A 15777-nucleotide genomic window follows, 5' to 3' on the forward strand; every position below is an offset into this window, starting at 1 on the left:
CAGTATTTTAGAGCAGCTAGAAGTAAAAAACCTAAAATTGTGAAATTGTAACCCATGTGAAAGTCTGAAATATGTTCTACAACTAATTTGGTGATGTGTTTTGAAATTTATAGCTTTTTGGTACAGATGTTATTTTTCACAAAAAAAGAGGGGAAAAAAGTCAACTGTGATGATAAAAAACTATTTAAGCCCTCTAGCCTCCTACATTCTGGAACAGCTAGAAGGAAAATATGAGAGGGTCGTATGGTAGCCCATGACAAACTCTAGCACCTGTTCCGTAACCACTTGTTGAAGAGTGCCTTGAAAACTATTGCTTATTTATTTCTTTGCTTTGTATATATGTTATACTATACAACAAAAAAAAGTTAAAAGAAAAAGAAGTGAACATAAGTAATAAACTTAGGTGAAAAAAGCCACTATTAAGAGAAGATGATGAATCAAAGTATCTAAGATACACTCTCACGATAAGAAAATAATAATAATCAATTGTTGTTATAAGCTGTTGGAAGAAACATAAAAGAAGAAAGGTAACTAACCATAGAGTAAAAGAAGAAACTGACTAGGTGTCCAAAAGTGCCCAAGGGAGAACTTGCCTACTCTATATTCCAGAGTTTCTCAACCTTGGCACTACAGACATTTGGGGCCAGATTAATTCTTTTTGTGTGTGGGGACTGTCCTATGCATTGTTTAGCAGTGTCCCTGAGTTCTATTCACTAGATTCCAGTAATAATCCTCCTCCTAGTTGTGAAAATAATGACCAAATGTCCCTTGGGGTTCAAAACTGCTCCCTTCAAGTACCATCCTTATAGTCTAAATACAAAAGAATACACCAAGCTAATACAGTTATTTCTAGTAGCAAGATCACTCCACTTTTCTCCCTTGCAGAGTAAATGTTTCATAATAATTGGGCTTTTCAGTGACAGTACCTGAGCTCAAATTCCATCTCTGCCACTTAGTTGTGACTCTGAGTCCATTATTTTCCTCTCTGTGCCATATTTTCTTCATCTGTTAAGTGAAGATAACAACAGTGCCTCCTTCAATTAGTCATAGTGAAGAATAAATAAAATTAAATGACTTTTCATGCTTCTTAGCTTGACTGATCAGCACACAATAAGAACTCAATAAGTATTAACAAACTAAATATTATGAACTATAAATAAATATTAGCTGGATGTCCCAGAGGTCTTGAATAAAGTCAAAGAGCCCACCTCTTTGACATTTTTTTAAACCATCATTTACATTGGCTTTCTGATAAAAATCAAATCACACACTTGCCACATTTCCTCACAATATCTAACATTGCTCTGATTCTGTCAGGCATTTGAAATGCTTTTAAAATGTTTTAATACTTCTTGCTTAATATTCTTATCACTTTTCTATTGGTATCTTCATTTTCAAAGTTTCCCTTTTTCAACAGTTCTTTTCTCTCTCACCTCCCCTATACAGTATCTATACAGTTCATCCACCATCATTACTGCAAATACCTTTCCTTTGGTAGTTAATAGTTCATCACGCATGGATAAATAAAATGTGACTCCCAAATTAACATCTAGGTAAACAGTCTCAAAAGACTTTCTCATCCTTAAGTAATAGTAAAGGTGTCAAATATAGTTGAGAATAATCTGCTAAAATCCAGGGAATATAATAACTTAGTAAAATAAAATAACCTAAAAGAACCCTTAAAATAAGACCAGGACTTGTCTTGGGAAAAGAGTAGGATCTTGGGGAGACTCCTAACCCCTGAGGAACTACCTTTAGCCTAGGAATCCCTTGAAGACTTCTCAACACCTCTATATGTCATTTGGTTTGCCATTGGTGAATTCAAAGTTCCCTTACACTCATCTCTTATTCTCCATTTCCCATCATCACTGTCATTATGCTCTCGTTACCTCACCTTCAAATTATCACTACACACCTCTTTCTACTACTCTCTTCTTTACTGTAGTTCACTCAACATAAGGCTATCACACCCAATCATAATAAAATATTTTAATGACAAAACTGCATTAGAAAAAATTATGGTTCTCTCTCACCTGGAAATATTTAAACTTCTTTTCTTAAAATGTAGCTTTCCATCAGTTCAATCCAATTTACTTTTCTTATCCAATATAAACTCTCTCTTCTAACCAAATCGATCTTTTCTGTTTCCTGTATACACAACCACACACTTCATTCTCACCGAAATGCTTTTGTTCTTGTTACCCCATCTGGGAATACATTTTCCTTTGTCTTTTCAATTCTTAACCAATTTATGTCTCAACCTCTTGAATACGTGAAGTCATGATTTCAGAGCTAAAAGGGGATCTTAAAACTCATCTCAAAACTAATTTAGTTGAATGGCTAGCAGTCTCCCTCTACAAATGAGAATGTCTTTTCCTGAACTCTTACAGAATTCACGGCCTGTGGCACATGATAAAAGAAACAAAAAAACCTATAGGTTAGTTTGTGTGGTTTCCTAATCTATTCATAAATAAACAAATATTAAACATAGCCTAGATTTACAGGACAATGCTTGGCTGGGGAGATACAAAGACAGTTTGTTCCCCTCAAGTGAATTATATAAAGTAACCCTCTTATTGTGTGAAAGTGCAGTATACATAGATTTACTTTTTGTAAAAATTTCTAGTTGAGTGGAACCTATCCTAAATTGTTCTTTTTGGAGATATTCTGTTGAAAAAAAAACTATAGATATGGAAGTTAATAAAGGGAAATAAAGAGAAAATAGAAGGAGATATTTGCAGCGCAGTCTTCTATAAGAGATAACAGAAACAAAGATAAAACAAATTTAGCTTTCAATCTAGAACTGCAGTCTGTTCAAAAGGACAGAATAGGGATGAGAATAAAAAGGACAGAGAGTGCCAAATCAGCATTCCGTTAGGTTATGTTCTAATGAGTACTGGCATAAAGTTTTCATGGGTAGAAATGAATTATAAATACCCACTCATGTATAGCAAACTGAGTTTTATAATGGTTACTAAAAGCTTATTTTTTATCTCAAACATCCAAGTTATGCTGTATCTAGAACGACAACTGGAACCAGAGGTTGGGTCAGTAACTTTCAAGTGAAAATAAGGAAGACTTCCAATAGGAAGCCACCCTAAAAAAAATGCCTCTTAGGATCTATGACACTTTTCTTTTCTAGCTTAAAAATCCTGCAAAGTTTATTTTTTTCAAGAAAGAAATGATAAATGGAAACTAACTGTAAAGTATCTGATATTTCCAAATTGAAAGCAGAAAATGGTATTGATAATTTGATTAAATATTTTATTTAATCTTTTTTATTAGGTGCACATAAAATCTCTGTAAAGATTTATAGACAACTTCAGTCTCCTTAACCTTATTTGCCCACAGTCATGAAAATTCCTTTCCCTTGGGGTTTTCAAGAACTTAACCCTAGAGACTGGCAAGGGCATGTGACTTCTTTTCCTATTAGTCTCACAAGATATTCCAATGTTCTTAAAAGTCTTCACTTATTCTATCTTCTAAAAAAGAAAAAAATGAGAAATATTTGAATCAACTTATATAAAAATATGCATGATTTAACTTATAAAATAAATAACTTCTATGAATTAAATGTCTCCACTCAGTTATCTATGTCTAATTCCAAAGTCCCAGAAAAAGTAAATTAAATTAATAAAAAAGCAAATCATTTTATATAACTAAAGTTGAACTTACAGAAAACATTATATACATACACACACACACAGATATAATTATTCTAGTTAAAAAAAAGGAGTACAAAACTACTTGAAGGCAGCCACATTCATCACATATCATGTGATAATGAACCATGTGGACATATTACAACTATGGTCATTTTCCTCCCTTAAAACAAAATGCAATATTATTAAACATAACTTACTTTTGTAGACTTTGGGGGTCAAACAAGAGGAAAAAATGATTGTATGAACTTCACAGAATGCAAAAAGTACCATCTACTGTACATATAACTGTACCAGAATGTAGAAAAAGGAAAGAACATTGACATTTACTGTGCATTTAAAATGTACAAGACTCTGTGTTAGATATTTCTACTTATATTATTCAATTGAAGTCTTGCAACAAATCTATAAGGTAAACATTAATTATTCCTATTTTACAGATATTGAGCTCAGCAGTAATACCAAAACTCCCTACCAGCAATACTTATAATCTGTACCAAATAGAGTTACTTTTCCTGAACAAAGTTAAAAAAGCTAGAAGGGAGAAAAACTAAGATTACAACTCAGTTCTCCAACAGTTCCGCACTCCTATTATGCAGAGAAGGAAAATAAAATAAAGTACCTAATTTCAAGGGATTTATCATTTAGTATATAAGAAGCAGTGAAGAAAATATTATTTCGCTAAAAGGTAAAACTTCAAATAATATTTAATTAATTTAAAAAAGTATTTCCATAAATAGAAAAGTTTAGCTGGTAATATCAACAAAGTACTTACAGTTATATTTCACAGATAACTTATAAACTTTGTCATTATAGTACCAAAAATTTTCTGAAGCATCCAAGAATTCGGAAGCAACCATGACATTAACCCTCAACACCAGATCAGGGGTTATTCAAATGAGCAATAACTGGGAGTAAAACTCCCAATACATAAGAGTGCCATTATTTTTTTTCTTCAAAAAAGGAATTTTTTCTTTATATGTATTATATACAGTATGTGATACCAGATCATAAGAATTGCAATTGTTCTTGATATGAAAATCAAGTTGAATGTTTCGAAAAGTCCCAAAGAAATCAAATGAAAAAACAAAGTCAAATTGCTATATGTGGTAGTTTGGAGCTTTTATACACAGAAGGAAAGGCCATGTTCTACACAAGGGGAAACTTTTTTTTAATGCAAATTTACTACAATCAATCAATGGCTCACAGCATCATAATATAGTTGTGCATTCATCACCACAATCAATTTTAGAATGTTTTCATCACTCCAAAAAAAAATGATAAAAATAAAAATGAATATCCAATACATCCCACACCATATACCTTTCCATTATTTGTGTGTGTGTGTGTGTGCCTTTATTTTTTTACTTATCTGCCCATACACTGGATAAAGGGAACATCAGACACGTTTTCACAATCACAGTCACACTGTAAAAGCTATACAGATGTACAATCATCATCAAGAATCAAGGCCACCGGATTACAGTTCATCAGTTTCAAGTTATTTCCTTTTAGCTATTCTAATACACTAGAAACTAAAAAGAAATATCTATATAATACATAAGAATAACCTCCAGAATGAGGTTAAAATGTAATTTCGCTTCATTTCTGCTCCCCCTTTTGGTCAGGAAGGCTTGCTCAACCCCATGATGACATCTCATCCATGGGTGCCACATCCCATGTTGTTAGGGAGATCTAGTGGGTAGTAAATTTATTTGCAGAATTAAGACCCGGCTTTTTAAATCCATCCTTGTGGGTGTACACCTACTGTGGGCAGGACTCTTTGATTAGGTTGTTTCAATTGAGATTCAACCTCCAATTCAAGGTGGGTTTTAATACTTTACTGAAGCCCTTTGTGAGAAGATAAAGGAAAGAGAAGCTTGGAGAGAGAGAGAACTAGGAGAAAAGGATCAGCAGATGCCAGCCATGTGCCTTTCCAAGTGACAGAGTAACTCTGGATGCCAACGGCCTTTCATCAGAGAAGGTACCATCCTGTTGATGCCTTAAATTGGGACATTTCATGGCCTCAGAACTGTAAATTTGTAAACTAATACATCCCCATTGTTAAAAGCCAGTCCATTTCTGGTATATTGCAGTCCATCAGCTTTAGCAAACTGAAACACTATATAACTATGCATGAGCAAGACAACTATAAATATTTGAGGAGTCATAAAAGTCTAGAAGAATCCTAAACTCAGACTGCTTCTAATTTTTAAGTTTTCACTCCATTTATAAAACCAAAGCTGGTAATCAGCAATAATGCCCAGCGGTCTAGTCAGAAGACCCAAACTCAAAGAAAAGAATAGTACATGAATGTATATTATATTTTTAAGAAAACAATATATATTATTTAAGGTCTTATTTAAGGTACTTGGCCATTTTTTGACTCCTCATTTTAATCATTCAATTAACTAAAAACTACCTACCACCAGTCCTAATCAAATCAGATTAGAGGATTTTACTCCTGATATAAACTAATATAGGCATAAAATTTTCTATGGAATGATACATAAGAAACTGTTCCCAATTATTTTTAGGGCAGAATTTCTCAACCTCAGCACTACTGGCATTTTGGGCTTTACAGGGGCTGTTCCATGCAATGATTGTAGCATCCCTGACTCTTTTACCTTTTAGATGCCAGTAGTAATCCATTTCCAGTTAATGACAGTCAAATATGTCTCCAGACATTACCAAATGTCCCTTGAGTGGAGGATACGGGAAGCAAAATTGCCCCCAGGCTGAGCAAGAATGACTGGGAAAGAGGAGGAGGAGAATGGGCAAAAATCAGACTTATACCAGTCCCTACATTTCTGATTCATTTGAACTCATTATCATTGGATAGGATGAATAATGTACCTCCCCCCAATTTCTGAAAACTGTGAATGTTACTGTATTTGGGAAAAAAGGTCTTTAAAGATCCTGTGATAGATTATCTTGGTTCATCTGTGGGCCCTAAATGCCTTCATAAGTGTCCTTATAAAAGACAGACAGAGAGGACAAGGCTATGTGAAGACAGAACAGAAAGAGTAGTTTGAGCATGCTGACCTTTCAGACTGAAGTGATGCAGCCACAGGCCAAGGAATGCCTACAGCCACCAGAACTTGCAGAAGACAAAGAATGTATTCCCTCTTAGAGCCTCTAGGAGCTCAGCCATATATTGATTTTGAACTTCTAGCTTCTACAACGGAGAGAATATATAGTTGTTGTTTTAGGCCATCAAGTTTGTGACAACTTGTTAAAACAGTCATGGGAAACTAATATAACCATATATGAGTTTTATTTTTATTTTAAAAAAACTGTTGATGAGGAAATGAGATACTGTGTGAAGAGCATTTGGCATAATTCCTGAAATACAGAAAATATTCATTACTGCCACTAATCCAACTATGACTAAACTCCAACCTCTTGGTAATGAGAGGTAAAAACAAGGACTTTTAAATGACAAAATTGGGCATATGCGTCTAAGGCTCATATAAATGAAAACACATAAATAAGCCACTTATATGACAAGCGAACATACCAGTTACTTAAGTGCTATTATAATTTGTTCTGCACCGAAAAAATAAATTATGGTTGAGGTCAGTCAATGATGCTTCTTGGGGGAAGCAAAACTGAAAACTACTAAACTACTAAAAAAGTAGTTATTAGTAGAGAAGAAACAAGAAGGCAAAGAAAAATATAAAGTAAGCAATACAATAGCAATCAATTAGATGTATATAGACACATAAAAATGATGAAAGCTATAGACAATGGTGAGAGAGTCCAAGTTCTAGGGTTAGAATTATCTAAATGACATAGGAACATAAAAGCTATCCTGATTAATTTGGTTATTAATCAGAATATTTCGTAGGATGCATTATTTTATATTCAAACAGGGGGCCTTAAAAACATAAACATGCTCTTGTTGCACACCAAACCTACTAAATCAAAATCCTTTGGTGAGGGATGACTCCAAAGGACTCTAATGCCTACTTGGGTGAACTCCTGTTTCAGAGTCACTTCACTGGAAAAATGACCTCAGAATAAAATATCATACACTATATATAGAATTTTTGACAGACGCATCTATCTAAACAGCTTTTTTAGGTTAAAACTCCACAGAGGAAGACCCTCTGGGTTCCATCCACAGAATTTTCCTAATTATTCCTTTACCCCTCACTTTTCCTAAACATATAGCCCTTGGTGCTCAGAGGAGCATTTTGCTCACATTTTCTCAAAGTTTTTCTAGAAAAGTCCCAAGCATCTTCATCTGCTCTCCCCTAGCTTTTTATAACATTTGTCCAACCCAACTGAGAAATAACAACAACCAACAGGACAAAGGAAACATGTACAAGTAAAGTTTCATTAATAAGCTATATAACAAACAAAAATTTATAAAAATTGCTCTTTTGCCCATTTATTCTGATTAAGTACATTTATCAAGTGAAATTCTAAATTGCTTTTACGACTATTTCTTCTGAAAGCACAAAATTTTGTACTGGCTCTACAGAAAGTTAATACACTACTATGCATTTTAAATTCAAGCTGTACTTAGTGTTACTAAGTAGCTAATAAAGTGCCAAGTCTCTGAAGGATACAAAGTATATAGAAATCTCAGTGACTGATACACTTCGGCAGTATTAGGGTAGAAGAAAGGATGATCTGGGAAGGGAAACTAAACGATATCCTAAATATTATCTCTTGAGTGGTGGGGTAGGTAGAAAGGAGAAACCCTACCTGCTTTTACTCTATGCTGGATATTTTATGACTAAAGCCAAAAACAAAGCAATACAAGTTAATGTTCAGATTAGTTATGCTAGCCCCTCTCCCCATCACCCAAACACTTACATCAATTTACATAGTTCTGCTTACCTTACAGCTCGTCATAAATTTCAAACACACCAAATTCTACTGATTTATATTTCCACCAGCAATGTAATAGCACCTGTTAATCTCTGTCCTCTTCAAAAGTATTCTTAAACTTTTTTGATCTGTCAATCTAATAGGCAAAAATGCTATCTCATAGTTTTAATTTACAGTATTTTTATTATGAATGTGTCGGAACCTTTAAAGTGCTTATGTATTCATGATCTTTGTTCACTTTAGAGTTGGTCTTTTTTCTTACTGATTTGTAGGTACTCTTTATATATTAAGGAAGTTAGCCATTGTATGTAATTCAAGTTGCTAATATTTTTACCAGTTTCTGTATTATCATCATGTTTTTATTGTCTCTTTCCTTCATGTACATATTTTATCTTTCTTAACCAAATTGTAAACTCCTTCCATGAAAGCAAGGGCATTTCTTTTGTATATCCACTGGAGAGTGCTTTCTGGATCTTCAGATTTCATAAACTAGCAAAATAAAAAAGTGAGGAAGAGAGTCTTTTGGGCACTGGTCAAGAAAATATTTGAAAAAATTAATTATCATAAGGGGCACCTATCTGGGTTGTATACTCAATTCCATTCCACATGATTACAGAGAATATAACCAAGTTCTAATGTGATACAGTTCATTGAACAGGGAAGGCATTGGTGCTAGATGATCTTTTCCATGTTGCCCCCAACTGGTACCATAAAAACTCAGGAGCTATTTGTAGCCCTATTTTTCATTAAGAAGACTAGGAAGTAGTTTCCTGCAGCAAGGTAAGGAAAGAAGCAAATGCACAGTGAGGGGCAAAGAGAAAAGATGAACTGTGTCCTGGCATTGGGAGTCCTATAGTCCCAGCCCTGGAACTGCAAGAGCTACCTTTACAATAAATCCAACCCCCCTCCCTTTGCTTACACCAATTAGAAAACGTTTTCTATATATAGATATAGAAATCTATCTATATATATGTATAAATACATACACATGTATGTATACATTTGCATAAAATATATACTTGAACAGACAATAAAAATATGATGATGATATAGGAACTTGTAAAAAATTAGCAACTTGTATCTACTGTCTATTCTTATTTCATAAAGGGACATTTTAATACTAAAAACTCAGGGAGGACCAAATCTCAGATTTTAATATGAGGGGTATTCATTTAATGCCAGCTATGCCCCAAGAACAAGTCTAAGTTCCTGAAATATAATATTACACAAAAGAGAAGGGGATTATATAATGGGGCTTACATTCCAGTGAGAACATGCAGATAATAAAATACTTTTAAAAAATTATTTCAGATAATGATACATGATTTGCAGAAAATAAGAAAAGGTGATGAGAGAAGATGTTAATGGTGTCTATCTGGAAGGGTGGTTAGAATGCTCATGTGGGAAGATGATATTTGAACTGAGACTTCAAATGAGAAAGAGTCAGTCATGTAATGACTTAGGACAAGCACTGTAGGCAGAGGCAACAGGGAGTACAAAAGCCCTAAGTCAAGAATGAGCCATAGCATTTCTGAGGGATAAAAAAGAAGAGCAGTATGGATAGAGTATAATGTTCACAGGAAATTGGAAAGAAGTGGTAAAGGAATGACAAATCTAAGAGGAAGAAATGTAACTTGGTGAAGTAAGGAGAGCTCGGATGATGTATAGGAACTAGTAGTTAATGATAATGACTTGAGCATAACTTGAACCTTATGAAAAACTCACTACATTGTCTTTAATTCTCATTCTACTTTCATTCAGTGAAAACTTTAACAGATGAGCCTTTAGAAACTACTGTTCCCAAGTATTTGACACAATCCTGAGGTTAGCCAAGAATGAACATTTTCCTAAGCAAAAGTACTTATTCTGCTATAATATGAATTTCTTTTTAAAAAAGTATTTTAGGACAAATGTAAAGCCATGTTAAAGGAAAGGAGAACAATCTAGGATGACAGAGTAATAGAAACTACTCCTAACCCAGTCCTATATTATTATGTGAATGAATTAGCATGATCAAGACTAAGTCTTTGAATTATATTAGCCTATGTAAGGAAGGTCATAAAAATTACTTATAAAATACTGTAAACATCACATTCTTTGTTTACGGAGCTCACAATTACTGAATTGGGTTTTAACAAGTTAAAATACTGTCAGAAGAGAAGAAATGGAAAGTCTTCTGACAACTGTACCTGGTAAGCTTTAATATCAACGGAGTTGTGGGTATTAATCTCATCTCTTTTATTATGATAACAGAAGACTTCCCCTATGTGGTGAAATGAACAAATTAGGTACAAGGCCTGCTTCAATATTTCCTCCTCTGCAAGTTTACTAAATAGGAAACAAGTGTGTTTGAAGAGGTTTGGCTCTAGTATACCTCTTGGAAAAGAATGGTCTCTCCATATTCTTCCAGACAATAAATATCTGTATACACTAAGCAAGTAAACATTGCTTCTAAGAGTAATGTAAGTAAAATTAGATCTTTGAAAGCTATATGTTCATGAATTTTATCTTTCACTAACTTAGATATTTAGTTAGCCCACTTAGCATTACACCAAAAAGTAGACTGTTAATAACAGTAAGTCTGGTGTGAATTAAGTCATTAGACACCTTGATCAAGACTTGATTCTGAGTGCATCTTCCTCAAAACCTTTCCAGCAGTTTGGCAAAGTGCCCAGGGATAATTAGCAGCCAGTTTATGGGAACACGGTTTATGGTCAACCTAAATTGTAAAGTCTCCCCCCAGTGGTCATATACCAGTAACAGGAAGAGTGGGAAAATCAACGCAGCTTCTGCAACTGACCAGAAATACTCTAAGCAAAACCTGGTCCATACAACTAAGAAACAAAATCCTTAATTTAATAGTAGTACCATATTAGTAAAGAGATCTCTAGTGCTTATCTGCTCTTATGATAGTTATAAATGTGGAGACTATTTTTGGAAGGAAAGATCCTAAAGGTAAAAGAAAACTAGAATAATATTTCTAAGTATAATTTTTTAAGGAATAACTAACAAGATTCTCAAGCAGGCCAGTTTTTTTTTTTTTTTTTTTGGCCTAATGGGCAGAGATATATTCTTCCTAAAATAAATCGTAGCACATCCCTTCCAACTTTACTACAAGTAGCTTAAGGATAATTATGATACAAATTTAGTCACTTACCAAATGAATTACTTTGGAAAGGAAAATTATCATCAGCATTATACAGCTAATGTCTAATTTTTAAAAACCACTCAGAACTAGGTAATTTATATTACAGTAAATGATGTGAAAAGTAAAAACAGTTTCTCTTGCCTCTTTCAATATCTATCTTGGTGTTTTTACAATCATATGGCCTTTGAACAGCACTAACCCCTGTATTTATTTACAACTCTCTCAGCAATAATTTGCTGGTACTACTCACTTAGACATCAAAAATATGAAAGGCATTTAATTAAAACACCTGTTGTCATCTCCTAATCTTTCATTATTAAATGCTAAAGTATATAAAGGGACAGTGGTAAAAAAAAAAACAAGCAATTTCAATTTTAAACCAGCTTTTTAAAAAGGTAACAAGTAGAGTCTCACAACCATGATTTGCTAGGGTATTCTGAACCAAAAAGAAAGGGGAGAAGAGGAAGGAAGGCAGCAAGAAGAGCAGGTTACATGGTCTTCTGAAATGGTTTCAGCCTGAAATAAGAAGAGGGGAAAAAAGGAAATTGCTCCCTCAAATATTTAAAAAAAAAATGATTCATTTAAAAAAATTCAACAGCTAGCTTAAAGGACAAAAGGAAAATTGTCATAGTTACCAGACTTACTTTAAAGCACCTTAATTTTTCCAGTGTTGATTTAATCTAGAATGTTAAAATAATTTATTTTGACGTTCTAGGTAGAAAATGGATTGACTGGCAACAATTCAAAAAGGACATATGGACAGACCCAGACATCTGAATGTTTTTTCATAAAAATATTTAGCGTGCAGTTTCTATTGGACAAAATAGAGCAACTGAAAATGTTGCCATTTGTATATAATATAACCTGACTAGAATAAAAGAAATACGGACCTGAAAGTAGCATATTATGCAAACATATATGTATTTAAACATATGGTACATTTAAAATACAAACGACCTAAAAATGACACAATACACAAAAGTTCTCTGTTTACAGTAATAAGGCCTCAAATGGGACTACTATAATCAGGCTTGCTTCCTTAGCCAAATCGCACGGTAGACGCCTAAAAAAAAAAAAAGGCAATATTACATGAGGTACGTTGTTATACCTGTGTACCGCAACAACCTCCACATTAACAACTGCTACCCTTGCCTAAAAGAATCAAAGTTTCCAAACGACCATCTGAAAGATTTCATGGACATAAATGGCTGCTAAGTCATACTCCAACTGAAGAACATTTTAACGCACCTCAAATGTTCTCTGAGTCATTATTACAAGTCAGACAATTCAAGCATAAAGAAAAATTCCAATAATCCCCAAAGGCGTAGGAAAGAGTAAAACGTGGCTAGTTTGACCTTATCAGGCTGTTTATAAGTAACACGGAGAATTTTCTGAGCTTCCCTTCAGTCCTCCACCTCCTCCCTCCCCCTCGAAACGCACACACCAACGCACGCCCCGAATGATGGAAGTTTAATGGATGTAATCTCGAGCTGTAATCCGAGGAGCTCGTAGGACTGAGACTAAACTCCCAATAAAGTGTTAAAAAGTCCTTCTGCAAAAAAAACCCACTAACCAATCCACATCCTGTCAACACACGGTCGGATCCCGGGCCCTCTACCCCTCTCCTCCCCCAAGGCCCCGCACCTTTCAGTTTCCAGATAAATGTACTCAGCTTGGGAAGCACCACCTCAGCAAAGAACGCCCCCGGAGCAGCGTGTGCTTGGCCCACAACCACTCCGGCCAAACAATTGGAGTCTCGTGCTCTGGAAGTAGCAGCAGTAGTTGCAGAAGCCCTCCTCCCAGAAGAACTCCGAGCTCGGGAACAAGCGAGAAGCCGGAGAAATCGCCCCCTCTCGGAGAGACCCCGAAGGTGTCAGTCACAGTCACACCGCCCGCGGCGCCGCTCTCCATTCACGCAGTAACGCTGATCGCGCCGCAGATGGGGTCCGCGCCCGAGCCCCGGGCCCGGAGAGTGCCCATGCACCCTAACCCCAGCCGGGAAGCTATCGGGTCTCCACCGGGTCCCGGGGGACGCGCTTGGGCAGCCCACCGGCCGCGTGTGCGGAGCGCGGGGCGCGGCGGCCGGCAGCATGGGCCAGACACGTTGTCGCGCTCTGGCCCGCGAGCCCGCCAGCCCGCAGTCCCCGGCGCCCCTCCCGCGCGGCCGGGCCGGGGGCGGCGAGCAGCCCCTCCCCTCCGTGCCTTCTCCTTGGCCCAAGCAGCCAGCCAGGGTCCCGCCCGTGCCCAGGTGTCCAGGGGGCGGGGCAGGCCGGGGACCCCGCGTGGCGCGCGGCGACGAGCAACAGGACGCCCAATGGCCGGCCCGGCGCGCGGCGGCTCCCGAGCGGCGAGACCGTTACCCGAGCGGCGTGGGGGCCTCCGTAACTCACCGGCTCGCACCTCGGCCGCCTCCGCGCCGCCGCCGCCCCGCTCCCCTACGCCCGTCGTGGCTCTTCTCTCTCAGCCGCAGGCGCCGCCAGGCAGCCCCATCTACAAACTCGGGCTTCGTAGTTGGGAATTGGAAATGCGTCCCTTCGCTCCCTCGCTCTCTTCCCACTCGGCTCTGGCTCGGGTCGCCGCCGCCACCACTCGCGCGGCCGGCCACCCCCTCAGCCGCCCGCCTCCCGGGTCGCGCGTGCGCCGGACGCCGGGGAGCGCGCGCTCGGGCGCGAGGAGGCGCCACCGCCCCGGGGAAGCCGGGCCCCGCCCCTCGGCCGGCGGCGCGGCGAGCCAGGTGGAGCCCCCCTTCCAGCCCCCGCAGACGGCGCCCTTGGCCCCGGGGCCTGATCGCCTCGTCTGCGCCCGGCAGCTTCCCCGCAGGTCTTCCCAGGCCTGGCCCCGCGGGAGCCGCTTCCGCCCCGCGCCACAGAGAGGGGTCTGTTTGACCCAATGAACACTGGCCTCCCAGGCCGAACTCGCTGCTGTCATCTGGCTTTTAATGATGGGCAAGATACTGTACGGGGCATAAAAGAGGCTCCTCCCTGCGTTTCTAAGAGTTTACATTCAAAGAACCCAGTCATGGGGCACAAAGGATAAATAGATCTCCGGGGGAAAAAATCTCTGAGCAACATCCCGACTCGTCCGTGTGGTTCCTACTTATATTTGGCAGGTTCTATAGCATTGACTGAGTCCTTCACGAATTTTCTCCCAAAGGCCCAACTGGGGAGTGTGATTCACCCTGGAGGAAATGCACGGACACAACCTCTTTCCATAGCAGCGAGGCTCCAGTGGAACTCCTGGAGTCCGCTTTTCTCCACACTCCCCGGACGCCAGTTTTCGGCTCCTCCCAAACATCTGGCCTTCTCAGACCTTATAAATGGGGAAGGTCCGAATCCAATACGCAATCCTTTCAGCCTTGACTCTGAACAGCCTAGAGTATGGCGAACTGTGATGAATGTCCTAGTATGCAATGACACATTTTGACAGGAGTGCCGACTTAATATTTCAGTTGAAAGGAACTGAGCAATGCAGTGCAGCAGAGACCTCTGGCTAGAAAAACAAAGCAAGGCAGTCAGAGAAGTTCCGTTCCCTTTAACACCTACCTAATCCCGAAGGATCTCTGTGAACGCTCACACCTCTGATAGGAGCTTGCTTTTGGAAAAGCTGTTGCATTCTTCCTGAAATTGAAGAAAGTATTAAGATGTTATTCAAAATTTACAAAATAATTTCCTACAGTTTTTATAAACTATGGATGTAGAAAATACAAATAAAACTTCACCTGTGATGAATATCATATCAGGTCACCTCCTCCATGTAGCCTTTCCTGGATTCTTTTGGGGCACCTTGCACATCCCCTGCACGAACCAGGCATTCGAAAAATGTTTATAGAATGAATGAATGCTTCCTGGCCCTTTGGATCCCAGAGATGGAGTTGCATGCTGCATTGTTTCCTCTCACTGTGAATGTGGCTAGCATGGAAGAGAGGGAAGGAATACTAAGGCCCAGACCCCAAAATAGTGATTTTTTTCCTCTGTAGCCTCAACCAAGCAGATTGGTTTGAGATTAATTTGCTTCTCCATTAGAATCATTAATTCTGCAAACCTATATGGGGAATTTTGTAGAGTATTAATTTAGAACGTTTTTTTGTGACTGCAAACCTGAAGAAGGGAAATTGAAGGCATATGA

General features: G+C 38.0%; 1 protein-coding gene across 1 annotated transcript in view; it reads right to left on the reverse strand.

Annotated features, from left to right (window-relative positions):
- PALS2 (protein associated with LIN7 2, MAGUK p55 family member) overlaps nt 1-13491 on the reverse strand; it is a 134849-nt gene extending 121358 nt beyond the window's left edge. Inside the window, 1 exon segment of the mRNA XM_077121522.1 lies at nt 13297-13491. The gene's annotated coding sequence lies outside the window, so the exon portion shown is untranslated.
- Nucleotides 13492-15777: the final 2286 nt, after the last annotated feature.

Source organism: Tamandua tetradactyla, chromosome 1 (assembly GCF_023851605.1).
Source record: "Tamandua tetradactyla isolate mTamTet1 chromosome 1, mTamTet1.pri, whole genome shotgun sequence".
NCBI classification, from domain to species: Eukaryota; Metazoa; Chordata; class Mammalia; order Pilosa; family Myrmecophagidae; genus Tamandua; species Tamandua tetradactyla.